The sequence below is a fragment of the Hyla sarda genome, chromosome 6 (assembly GCF_029499605.1).
Source record: "Hyla sarda isolate aHylSar1 chromosome 6, aHylSar1.hap1, whole genome shotgun sequence".
Taxonomy (NCBI): Eukaryota; Metazoa; Chordata; class Amphibia; order Anura; family Hylidae; genus Hyla; species Hyla sarda.
The window spans coordinates 198,888,595-198,902,409 of record NC_079194.1 but is presented as its reverse complement, the minus strand read 5'-3'; the positions used below and the strand labels follow the sequence as shown (position 1 = coordinate 198,902,409).

At 47.1% G+C, this 13,815-nt stretch overlaps 1 long non-coding RNA gene across 1 annotated transcript in view; it reads left to right on the top strand.

Moving 5' to 3' along the window:
• The first annotated feature begins 169 nt into the window (after window positions 1–169).
• Window positions 170–13,815, top strand: part of LOC130276581 (uncharacterized) — a 48,146-nt gene continuing 34,500 nt past the window's right edge. The window contains exon 1 of the long non-coding RNA XR_008845176.1: window positions 170–234. This is a non-coding gene — a long non-coding RNA (uncharacterized LOC130276581). The remainder of the gene's footprint in view (window positions 235–13,815) is intronic.

Below are 13,815 nucleotides of genomic sequence, written 5' to 3'. Positions count from 1 at the left end.
CTCCAGCTGTTTAAAAAGACAGAAAAACATGGCTCTGATAGATCAATATATAAATGACTACATTTAGCATTCAAAAAACATTGCAGAATAACACTTGTGTGTATTTTTGAAACAAGTTGATTGAAATATCCTTATTTTTTTTAGATCAAACAACAGGTGTGCAATGGGTAAAAAAAAACAAAAAAACAAACAAACAGCAAGACAACAAGATGTATGTGGATCCAGGCTTATTAGGTAAGTAACAGTTAAACACACTGATAAACACAATAAAAACATTTTTTTTTAACCCCTTCAGGACGGAGCCCATTTTGGCCTTAAGGACCGGAGCGTTTTTTGCTCTGACCACTGTCACTTTAAACATTAATAACTCTGGAATGCTTTTAGTTATCATTCTGATTCCAAGATTGTTTTTTCGTGACATATTCTACTTTATTATAGTGGTAAATTTTTGTCTATACTTGCATCCTTTCTTGGTGAAAAATCCGTAAATTTGATGAAAAATTTGAAAATTTTGCATTTTTCTAACTTTGAAGCTTTCTGCTTGTAAGGAAAATGGATATTACGAATAAATTTTTTTTGGTTCACATATACAATATCTCTACTTTATGTTTGCATCATAAAATTGAGGTGTTTTTACTTTTGGAAGACACCAGAGGGCTTCAACCGTCAGCAGCAATTTTCCGATTTTTCACAAAATTTTCAAACTCTGTATTTTTCAGGGACCAGTTCAGGTTTGAAGTGGATTTGAAGGGTCTTCATATTAGAAATACCCCATAAATGACCCCATTATGAAAACTACACCCCCCAAAGTATTCAAAATGACATTCAGTCAGCGTTTTAACCCTTTAGGTGTTTCACACGAATAGCAACAAAGTGAAGGAGAAAATTCACAATCTTCATTTTTTACACTCACATGTTCTTGTAGACACAATTTTGGAATTTTTACAAGTGGTAAAAGGACAAAAGTTTTACTTGTATTTGTAGCCCAATTTCTCTCGAGTAAGGACATACCTCATATGTTTATGTAAAGTGTTCGGTGGGCGCAGTAGAGGGCTCAGAATGGAAGGAGCGACAAGGGGATTTTGGAGAGTACGTTTTTCTGAAATGGTTTTTGGGGGGCATGTTGCATTTAGGAAGCCCTTATGGTGCCAGAACAGCAAAAAAAAAAAAAAACACATGGCATACCATTTTGGAAACTAGACCCCTCGGGGAATGTAATATGGGATAAAGTGAGTCTTTATACCCCACAGGTGTTTCACGACTTTTGCAAATGTAAAAAAAAAAAAAATAATAATTTTTACCTAAAATGCTTGTTTTCCCAAAAATTTTAAATTTTAAAAAAGGGTAATAGCAGAAAATACCCCAATAAATTTGAAGCCCAATTTCTCCCGATTCAGAAAACACCCCATATGGTGGTGAAAAGTGCTCTGCTGGCGCACTACAGGTCTCAGAAGAGAAGGAGTCACATTTGGCTTTTTGAAAGCAAATTTTGCTCTGGGGGCATGCCGCATTTAGGAAACCCCTATGGTGCCAGGACAGCAAAAAAAAAAACCACATGGCATACCATTTTGGAAACTAGACCCCTCGGGGAACGTAACAAGGGGTTAGGTGAACCTTTATACCCCACAGGTGTTTCACGACTTTTGCATATGTAAAAAAAATAAAAAAAATTTTTACCTAAAATGCTTGTTTTCCCAAAAATTTTACATTTTTAAAAAGGGTAAAAGCAGAAAATACCCCCCAAAATTTGTAACACAATTTCTCCCGAGTACGACAATACCCCATATGTGACCCTAAACTGTTGCCTTGAAATACGACAGGGCTCCAAAGTGAGAGCGCCATGCGCATTTGAGGCCTAAATTAGGGACTTGCATAGGGGTGGACATAGGGGAATTCTACGCCAGTGATTCCCAAACAAGGTGCCTCCAGCTGTTGCAAAACTCCCAGCATGCCTGGACAGTCAACGGCTGTCCGACAATACTGGGAGTTGTTGTTTTGCAACAGCTGGAGGCTCCGTTTTGGAAACAGTGGCGTACCAGATGCTTTAATTTTTATTGGGGAGGGGGGCTGTGTAGGGGTATGTGTATATGTAGTGTTTTTTACTTTTTATTAAATTTTTTGGTAGTGTAGTGTAGTGTTTTTATGGTACAGTCGCATGGGCGGGGGTTCACAGTAGTTTCTCGCTGGCAGTTTGAGCTGCGGCAGAAAATTTGCGGCAGCTCAAACTTGCAGCCAGATACTTACTGTAATCCTCCGCCCATGTGAGTGTACCCTGTACATTCACATTGGGGGGGGGACGGACATCCAGCTGTTGCAAAACTACAACTCCCAGCATGCGCTGACAGACTGTACATGCTGAGAGTTTTAGTTTTGCAACAGCTGTAGGCACACTGGTTATGTATCACTGAGTTTGTGACCTAACTCAGTGTTTCACAACCAGTGTGCCTCCAGCTGTTGCAAAACTACAACTCCCAGCATGTACGGTGCTTGGTGTAAGGTGACTGCTGGGAATTGTAGTTTGCAACAGCTGGAGGCACACCGGTCGTGAAACACTGAGTTAGGTAAAAAAAAAAAAAAACTCTAAGTTTCACAACCAGTGTGCCTTCAGCTGTTGCAAAACTACAACTCTCAGCAGTCACCGACAGCCAACGGGCATGCTGGGAGTTGTAGTTATGCAACCAGCAGATGCACCACTACAACTCCCAGCATGCACTTTAGCTGTTTGTGCAAGCTGGGAGTTGTAGTTATACAACAGCTGAAGGTACACTTTTCCATAAAAAAAATGTGCCTCCAGCTGTTGCAAAACCATAAGTCCCAGCATGCCCATAAGGGAATGCTGGGAGTTGTGGTGGTCTGCCTCCTGCTGTTGCATAACTACAGCTCCCAGCATGCCCTTTTTGCATGCTGGGAGCTGTTGCTAAGCAACAGCAGGAGGCTGTCACTCACCTCCAACGATCCACGCCGCATGAGGTCAGTCCCTCGTCGCCGCCACCGCCGCTCCTGGGGCCTTGATCCCAACATTGACGCCGGGGATCGGGGTTCCCAGCACCCGGGGTGCACGTCCCGCACCCGCTCATGTCCTCCGGAAGAGGGGCGGAACGGGTGCAGGAGTGATACCCGCAGCAGGCTCCCTGATTGGTCGGCCGGTAATCCGGCCGACGAATCAGGGTGATCGTGAGGTGGCACCAGTGCCACCTCACCCCTGCAGGCTCTGGCTGTTTGGGGCCGTCAGAGACGGCCCCGAACAGCCAGTAATTCCGGGTGACCGGGTCACTGGAGACCCGATTGACCCGGAATCGCCGCAGATCGCTGGACTGAATTGTCCAGCGATCTGCTGCCATCGCCGACATGGGGGGGCATAATGACCCCCCTGGGCGATATGCCGGGATGCCTGCTGAACGATTTCAGCAGGCATCCGGCTCCGGAATTCCCACGGGCGTATGGATACGCCCTCGGTCCTTAACCCCTTAAGGACCAGGCCATTTTACACCTCAGGACCAGAGCGTTTTTTGCACATCTGACCACTGTCACTTTAAACATTAATAACTCTGGAATGCTTTTAGTTATCATTCTGATTCCGAGATTGTTTTTTCGTGACATATTCTACTTTAACATAGTGATAACATTTTATGGTAACTTGCATCCTTTCTTGGTGAAAAATCCCCAAATTTGATGAAAAAATTGAAAATTTTGTATTTTTCTAACTTTGAAGCTCTCTGCTTGTAAGGTAAATGGATATTCCAAATAAAAAAATTTTTTATTCACATTTCAAATATGTCTACTTTATGTTTGTATCATAAAATTGGCGTGTTTTTACTTTTGGAAGACACCAGAGGGCTTCAAAGTTCAGCAGCAATTTTCAAATTTTTCACAAAATTTTAAAACTCACTATTTTTCAGGGACCAGTTCAGGTTTGAAGTGGATTTGAAGGGTCTTCATATTAGAAATACCCCACAAATTACCCCATTATAAAAACTGCACCCCCCAAAGTATTCAAAATGACATTCAGTCAGCGTTTTAACCCTTTAAGTATTTCAGAGGAATAGCAGCAAAGTGAAGGAGAAAAGTCACAATCTTCATTGTTTACTATCGCATGTTCTTGTAGACCCAATTTTTGAATTTTTACAAGGGGTAAAAGGAGAAAATTTATACATATCTTTGTAGCCCAATTTCTCTCGAGTAAGCACATACCTCATATGTCTATGTAAAGTGTTCGGCGGGCGCAGTAGAGGGCTCAGAAGCGAAGGAGCGACAAGGGGATTTTGGAGAGTAAATTTTTCTGAAATGGTTTTTGGGGGGCATGTCGCATTTAGGAAGCCCCTATTGGGCCAGAACAACAAAAAAAAACACATGGCATACCATTTTGGAAACTAGACCCCTTGAGTAACGTAACAAGGAATAAAGTGAGCCTTAATACCCCACAGGGGTTTCACGACTTTTGCATATGTAAAAAAAAAAAAAAAAAAATTTCACTAAAATGTGTGTTTCCCCCCAAATTTCACATTTTTGCAAGGGTTAATAGCAGAAAATACCTCCCAAAATTTGTAACCCCATCTCTTCTGAGTATGGAGGTACCCCATAAGTTGACCTGAAGTGCACTATGGGCGAACTACAATGCTCAGAAGAGAAGGAGTCATATTTGGCTTTTTGAGAGCAAATTTTGCTCGGGGGGCATGTCGCATTTAGGGAGCCCATATGGTGCCAGAACAGCAAAAAAAAAACACATGGCATACCATTTTGGAAACTAGACCCCTTGAGGAACTTAACAAGGAATAAAGTGAGCCTTAATGCCCCACTGGGGTTTCACGACTTTTGCATATGTAAAAAATAAATAAATAATTGTTACGCCGAGCGCTCCGGGTCCCCGTTCCTCCCCGGAGCGCTCGCCTCATCCTCGTTGCTGCAGCGCCCCGGCCGGATCCACTGACCGGGTGCGCTGCGGTCCCGCCTCCAGCCGGGATCCGCTCGCGATGCGCACCCCGGTCCCCGTACCTGACTCGCTCTCCGTCGGTCCTGTCCCGGCGCGCGCGGCCCCGCTCCCTAGGGCGCGCGCGCGCCGGGTCTCTGCGATTTAAAGGGCCAGTGCACCTATGATGGTGCCTGGCCCAATCTTCCAATTAGCTTAATTGGCTTCCACCTGCTCCCTGGCTATATCTGATCTCCTCCCTTGCACTCCCTTGCCGGATCTTGTTGCACTTGTGCCTAGTGAAAGCGTTCCCTTGTTTGTTCCTAGCCCGTGTTCCTGACCTCCTGCCGTTGCCCCTGACTACGATCCTTGCCGCCTGCCCCCGACCTTCTGCTACGTCCGACCTTGCTTCTGCCTACTCCCTTGTACCTCGCCTATCTTCAGCAGTCAGAGAGGTGAGCCGTTGCTAGTGGATACGACCTGGTCACTACCGCCGCTGCAAGACCATCCCGCTTTGCGGCGGGCTCTGGTGAAAACCTGTAGTGGCTTAGAACCGGTCCACTAGCGCGGTCCTCGCCATCCCTCTCTGGCACAGAGGATCCACTACCTGCCAGCCGGCATCGTGACAGTAGATCCGGCCATGGATCCCGCTGAAGTTCCTCTGCCAGTTGTCACCGACCTCCCTACACTGGTCGCCCAGCAAGCCCTAAAGATCGCCCAACGAAATCAACAGCTGGCATACTTGACCTCCGTGACACTGCATCTTCAGTCACAGATACAGCAAATTCAGTCACAGCTACAGCTGCAACAACCATCTCCTCCGCCGGCTCCTGCAACTCCTCCGCAGCAACCGGCCGCTCCTAACCCCTGCTTGTCCCTGCTGGACAAATTTGATGGGGTCCGCAATGATCCTGCCACAGCCACAGTCCAGTCCTACTTCGCTGAGGTCCGTGGTGTCTTCGAGGAGCCTGCCCGAGCCTCTTCTGCCAAGACTGCCCTGCTGAACCTGGCCCAGGGTGTTTCTTCCGTTGGCGAGTACGCCATTCAGTTCCGTGCTCTTGCTTCCGAGTTGTCCTGGAATAGTGAGATTCTCTGCGCGACCTTTAAAAAAGGCCTATCCAGCAACATTAAAGATGTTCTGGCCGCACGAGAAACTCCTGCTAACCTGCATGAACTCATTCATCTTGCCACTCGCATTGACATGCGTTCTTCCGGATGGCGTCTGGAGCTCCGCCTGGATATGGACTTTGTTCGCACGAGGCGTTTTTTCTCCCCGGCTCCTCTCTCCTCTGGTCCTCTGCAATCCGTTCCTGTGCTTCCCGCCGCGGAGGCTATGCAAGTTGACCGGTCTCGCTTGACACCTCAAGAGAGGACACGACGCCGCATGGAGAATCTTTGCCTGTACTATGCCGGTACCGAACACTTCCTGAAGGATTGTCCTATCCGTCCTCCCCGCCTGGAAAGACGTACGCTGACTCCGCACAAAGGTGACACAGTTCTTGATGTCAACTCTGCTTCTCCACGCCTTACTGTGCCTGTGCGGATATCTGCCTCTACCTTCTCCTTCTCTACTATGGTCTTCTTGGATTCCGGATCTGCAGGAAAATTTTTTTTGGCCTCTCTTATCAACAGGTTCTACGTCCCTGTGACCAGTCTCGCCAGACCCCTCTACATCTATTGTATTAACAATGAAAGATTGGATTGTCTCATGCGTTTCCGCACAGAACCCCTCCTAATGTGCATCGGACCTCATCACGGAAAAATTGACTTTTTTTTCCTCAGGTTCTTTGGCCCCAAGAAGAGGGGGAGACCCAAGGGGGGGGGGGGGGGTACTGTTACGCCGAGCGCTCCGGGTCCCCGTTCCTCCCCGGAGCGCTCGCCTCATCCTCGTTGCTGCAGCGCCCCGGCCGGATCCACTGACCGGGTGCGCTGCGGTCCCGCCTCCAGCCGGGATGCGATTCGCGATGCGGGTGGCGCCCGCTCGCGATGCGCACCCCGGTCCCCGTACCTGACTCGCTCTCCGTCGGTCCTGTCCCGGCGCGCGCGGCCCCGCTCCCTAGGGCGCGCGCGCGCCGGGTCTCTGCGATTTAAAGGGCCAGTGCACCTATGATGGTGCCTGGCCCAATCTTCCAATTAGCTTAATTGGCTTCCACCTGCTCCCTGGCTATATCTGATCTCCTCCCTTGCACTCCCTTGCCGGATCTTGTTGCACTTGTGCCTAGTGAAAGCGTTCCCTTGTTTGTTCCTAGCCCGTGTTCCTGACCTCCTGCCGTTGCCCCTGACTACGATCCTTGCCGCCTGCCCCCGACCTTCTGCTACGTCCGACCTTGCTTCTGCCTACTCCCTTGTACCTCGCCTATCTTCAGCAGTCAGAGAGGTGAGCCGTTGCTAGTGGATACGACCTGGTCACTACCGCCGCTGCAAGACCATCCCGCTTTGCGGCGGGCTCTGGTGAAAACCTGTAGTGGCTTAGAACCGGTCCACTAGCGCGGTCCTCGCCATCCCTCTCTGGCACAGAGGATCCACTACCTGCCAGCCGGCATCGTGACAATAATTTTCACTAAAATGTGTGTTTCCCCCCAAATTTCACATTTTTGCAAGGGTTAATAGCAGAAAATACCCCCCAAAATTTATAACCCCATCTCTTCTGAGTATGGAGGTACCCCATAAGTTGACCTGAAGTGCACTATGGGCGAACTACAATGCTCAGAAGAGAAGGAGTCATATTTGGCTTTTTGAGAGCAAATTTTGCTCGGGGGGCATGTCGCATTTAGGGAGCCCCTATGGTGCCAGAACAGCAAAAACAAACCACATGGCATACTATTTTGGAAATAAGACCCCTTGAGGAACGTAACAAGGAATAAAGTGAGCCTTAATACCCCACAGGGGTTTCACGACTTTTGCATATGTAAAAAAAATAAAATAATTTTTTTCACTAAAATGTGTGTTTCCCCCCAAATTTCACATTTTTGCAAGGGTTAATAGCAGAAAATACCCCCCAAAATTTGTAACCCCATCTCTTCTGAGTATGGAGGTACATCATAAGTTGACCTGAAGTGCACTATGGGCGATCTACAATGCTCAGAAGAGAAGGAGTCATATTTGGCTTTTTGAGAGCAAATTTTGCTCGGGGGGCATGTCGCATTTAGGGAGCCCCTATGGTGCCAGAACAGCAAAAAAAAAACACATGGCATACCATTTTGGAAACTAGACCCCTTGAGGAACGTAACAAGGAATAAAGTGAGCCTTAATAACCCACAGGGGTTTCACGACTTTTGCATATGTAAAAAAAAATAAAAAATGTTTCACTAAAATGTGTGTATTCCCCCCAAATTTCACATTTTTGTAAGGGTTAATAGCAGAAAATACCCCCCAAAATTTATAACCCCATCTCTTCTGAGTATGGAAGTACCCCATAAGTGGACGTCAAATGCACTACGTGAGCGCTACAATGCTCAGAAGAGAAGGAGTCACATTTGCAAAAATTGCTGAATTGGGGGGGGGACATGTCGCATTTAGGAAGCCCCTATGGTGCCAGGACAGCAAAAAATAAACACATGGCATACTATTTTGGAAACTGCACCCCTCAAGGAACATAACAAGGGGTACAGAGAGCCTTAACACCCCACAGGTGTTTGATAAATATTCATGAAGTGGGATGTGAAAATGAAAAATTTTATTTTTACACTAAAATGCTGGGGTTACCCCAAATATTTCATTTTCACAAGTGGTAAAAGGAGAAAATGTCATTGTAAATGTGTAAATACATTTCTTTGGAGTAAGTACATACCTCAAGTCTGGGCTCAGAGGTGCCGGAGATCAGTCAGGGTCCTTGAGCTTTGGCTTTCTCCTATGGAGCCAGAACAGTGGGACCCCCCCTCAAGGGGCATTACATGGGGTAAATAACTGGGGTACACTAAGTAACTAAAATGGGGTACAGTGGGACATAAAATTATAAAACAGATTATGTTCCCAGAATGATGACCCAGAGCACAGCCAAAACAAAAAAATATGCCCGCCCCAAACCCTATACTCTGAATCATCATTCTGGAATGTGATATGTGTGGTCGTCCCTAACTTGTTGCCTCAAATGCCCACCCCGCTCAGGTGGAGAGAGCGCTGTGCATTTGAGGCAACATAAAAAGTCCCCGATGATAGTGACTCAGTGACCCATGACCCATTTTTTATAAAAATACCCCCAGAGGTGCTATCAGTTTTTTTTTATTTTGGATTAAATATTTTTTTGGGTAATTTAGTGGTTTAATGGGGTTAAAACTTGGAATGTACTCTGGACTTGGTACATTTGGGTCAAATTGTGGAAAATTAAAATGAAGAGGGAAAATTTAGAACTCCATGGAAGTGTAATACTCCCTGAAGCAATCCTTAATGCTGAGGCCCGGATTATCTGGGCAAGTGTCACATTGAGTGGTGGTGTCCTTCCGTATCCCCCTCCTGTAACACACTCTGCATCTTTTCTGGGCTCGTCCCTTCTTTCCAGTGTGGGGGACCTCACCTGGAAAGTGTTGGCCTGGGACGATCCTGGCACCTATTACTTCAGTTCCTTGGGAAGTCCGGCCTGCTCTTTCCCGGTCGCCAAAGATCAGGACCTTTAGGACTTCTTCTTGGAACTGGAGGAATGTCCCTGTGTTGCCAGCGTACTGGGACAGTACAAAAGAGTTGTACATGGCAACCTGTACCATGTAGACCGCAACTTTCTTGTACCATTCCCGTGTTTTCCGCATGACGTTATATGGCTTGAGGACTTGATCAGAAAGATCAACTCCCCCCATAAACCGATTGTAGTCCAGAATACAATAGGGCTTGAGGACCGGTGTTGTGGTACCTCGCACAGGGACAGGTGAGCTGCCGTTGCCATGAATAGTGGTCAGCATAAGGACATCCCTCTTATCCTTATACTTGACCAGCAACAGGTTTTCATGGGCAAGGGCACGGGACTCACCCTTGGGAATAGGTGTCTTAACAAAATTTAGAGGGAGGCCTCTCTGGTTTTTCCGCACGGTCCCACAAGCGGACGTGGATCTGGCGGCAAGGGATGTGAAGAGAGGGATGCTGGTATAAAAGTTGTCCACGTACACGTGGTAACCCTTATCCAGCAATGGGTGCACAAGCTCCCAAACGATTTTCCCACTAACACCCAGAATGGGGGAACAATCTGGGGGTTCAATACGGGAATCTCGTCCCTCATACACTCTAAACTTGAGAGTGTACTCGGAGGTACTCTCACAAAGTTTATAGAGCTTCACGCCATACCGCGCCCGCTTCGAGGGAATATACTGGCGGAAAATGAGTCTCCCCTTAAAACTGATAAGAGACTCATCAACCGACAGCTCCCTGAGGGGTAGTGTGTGTGTGTGGGCGGGGGGGGGGGGGTATGTACTGTGTGTGTGCTTGGTGTATACTATATATAACGGTGTGTGATTAGAAATCACACACCGTTATATGGGGGGGGGGGGAAAAATGCTGCAGCCCCCCCAAAAATGGGGGGGGGGCGCTAATGCAGTGCCCTGAACCCCTAATAGGGCCCGGGTCACACTGAAAAACTGCAGAAGACCCTTGGGGACCTATTAGGGGGTCAGGGGGGGGGAATTTAAAAAAAACTTTTTTTAACTTTATTTTTTACTATTTACCCTACCTTTCCCTGGGCTGTATGCTTTCCCTGATCTATGGGGGGCTTCTTTTCTTCTCTGGGGGCTCCGATCTTGGCAGAGGGGGGGTCCCGGTCTTCCTCCAGAAGCTCTGACCGCTGACTGAACTCAGCCAGCGGCGGGAGCTGTGGGAAGATGCTGTTAACCCCTCCCCTGCCGGCTGCTATTGGCTGGACCAGCCAAAAGCAGCGATCCTGGGGGGGTGGCGAAATCGCCACCTCCCCATAGATACAGTGGGTGATAGGGGGTGTATCATACACCCCCGATCACCTTGTATCTCCGGGTCAGCGGGTCGCACGTGACCCCCATCGCCGGAATAGCCGCAAATCGCATGTGTGAATTCACATGCGATTTGCGGTGATCGCCGACATGGTGAGGTCTAATGACCCCCCTGGGCATTTGCACGGGATGCCTGCTGAATGATTTCAGCAGGCATCCTGGTCCGATCCCCGCCCGGCGCACGGTGGGGACCAGAACTGCCCATGACGTAAATGTACGTCCTTGGTCCTTAAGACCCAGGGTGTCGGGACGTACCGTTACGTCATGGGTCCTGTAGGGGTTAAGGACTCGGAATGCAGGGCGTATCCATACGCCCTACGTCCTGAAGAGGTTAAAGGGTGCTAGAATAAAAAAAAATAAAAAATGATATGCCCTACTAGACACTGCTCTATTAATATATGTGATGGTCAACCCAGTAAGAGCTGTATATATTTTAAAATTATTATAAAAATTATTCTTAGGTCCAGCAAATTATTTTCTTTTTGGAACGCAGTGCTCTCTGCTGACATCACGAGCACAGTGCTCTCTGCTGACATCTCTGTCCATTTTAAGAACTGTCCAGAGTAGGAAAAAATCCCCATAGCAAACATATGCGGCTCTGGACAGTTCCTAAAATGGACATAGATGTCAACAGAGAGCACTGTTTTCCAAAAAGAAAAGAATTTCCTCTGTAGTATTCAGCAGCTAATAAGTACTGGAAGGATTAAGATTTTTTAATCGAAGTAATTTACAAATCTGTTTAACTTTCTTAAGTACCCCTTCAACCCCTTAACCTCTTCAGGACCCATGTCGTACCGGTACGTTATGGGATCCTGGTACTTAAGGACCCATGATGTACATGAACTGGGGTGACTGCTGGTATCGATCAGCAGGCACCACGCGCAAATGCCCAATGGAGTCATCAGACCCCCCATGTCTGCGATCGTGGCAAATCACAAGTGAATTCACACTTGTGATTTGCGCGATTCCAGGTAATTAAGGGTCTATGGTGACCCGGAATATAAGGGGGATCGCGGTTGTCCAAGACACCAGAAGGGATAGGAGTGAGGTGGCAGGGGTGACACGACAACCAATAGCAGATCGGGGGCGGGGGGGGGGGTTACTTTCGGTTTCCCCGTTCTGCCCACCTACAATAGGCGGAGCAGGATGGGGAAACCGACAGGGATCGGCGCCGAAGGTCACTTACCGATCTGCAGAGGCTGCGGGCGATGGTGATCGGCGGGCGGAGATGTCGTGCGGCTGGCTCCCTGGATCCTACGGAAGCCGGTGAGTTGCCTAGCAACATCTGGAAGGCTAAAGTCTGAGACCACTATACAGTGGTCTCTATACTGTAGCCCTCCAGATGTTGCAAAACTACAACTACCAGCATGCCCAGACAGTTGTTTGGGCGTGCTGGAAGTTGTAGTTTTGCAACAGCTGGAGGTCTACAATTTAGAGACCACAAGGCTCAGGAGTGAGAGTGCACTATGTACATTTGAGGCCTAAATTTGTGATTTGCATAGGGGTGGCTGATTTTACAGCAGTTCTGACTTAAACGCAAAAAAAATAAATACCCACATGAGACCCCATTTTGGAAACTACACCCCTCACGGAATGTAGCAAGGGGTATAATGAGCCTTAACACCCCACAGGTGTTTGACGAATTTTAATTAAACGAATTAAATGTTTTCACTAAAATGCTGGTGTTACCCTAAATTTTTCATTGTCACAAGGGAAAATAGGAAAAAAGCCCCCCAAAATTTGTAACCCCATTTCTTCTGAGTAAGAACATACCCCATATGTGGATGTAAAATGCTCTGCGGGCGAACTACAATGCTCAGAAGAGAAGGAGTGCCATTGGGATTTTGAAGAGAAAAGTTGTCCGGAATTGAAGGTCACGTGTGTTTCCAAAGCCCCCATAGTGCCAGAACAATGGACCCCCCCACATGTGACCCCATTTTGGAAACTACACTCCTCACGTAATGTAATAAGGGGTACAGTGAGCATTTACGCCCCACAGGTGTCTGACAGATTTTTGGAACAGTGATCCGTGAAAATGAAAAATTTTATTTTTCATTTGTACAGCTCACTGTTCCAAAAATCTGTCAAACGCCAGTGGGGTGTAAATACTCACTGCACCCCTTATTAAATTCTGTGAGGGGTGTAGTTTCCAAAATGGGGTCACATGTGGGGGGGGCGTCCACTGTTCTGGCACCATGGGGGGCTTTGTTAATGCACATGACCCCCGATTTCCATTCCAAACAAATTCTCTTTCAAAAAGCTCAATGGCGCTCCTTCTCTTCTGAGCATTGTAGTTTGCCAGCAGAGCATTTGACGTCCACACATGGGGTATTTGGGGGGCATTTTGTCCTGGGGTTACACATTTTGGGGGGCATTTTGTCCTATTATCCCTTGTAAAAATTTTACATTTGCGGGAAAACTAGCAATTTAGTGAAAAAAAAAATCATTTACACATCCAACTTTAACGAAAAAGTCGTCAAACACCTGTGGGGTGTGAAGGCTCACTGGACCCCTTGTTACGTGCCTTGAGGGGTGTAGTTTCAAAAAGAGTATGCCATGTGTTTTTTTTTTTGCTGTCCTGGCACCATAGGGGCTTCCTAAATGGGACATGACCCCCAAAAACCATTTCAGCAAAATTTGCTTTTCAAAAGCCAAATGTGACTCCTTCTCTTCTGAGCATTGTAGTTCGCCCGCAGAGCATTTTACGTCCTAACATGGGGTATTTTCATACTCAGAAGAGATGGGGTTACAAATTTTGGGGGGTATTTCCTCGTATTTTCCCTTGTACAAATTTTTAATTTGAGGGAAAACTTGCATTTTAGTGAAAATCCAACTACACATCCAACTTTAATGAAAAGTCGTCAAACACCTGTGGGATGTTAAGCAAAATTTGCTTTTCAAAAGCCAAATGTGACTCCTACTCTTCTGAGCATTGTAGATCACCCGCGGAGCATTTTACGTCCT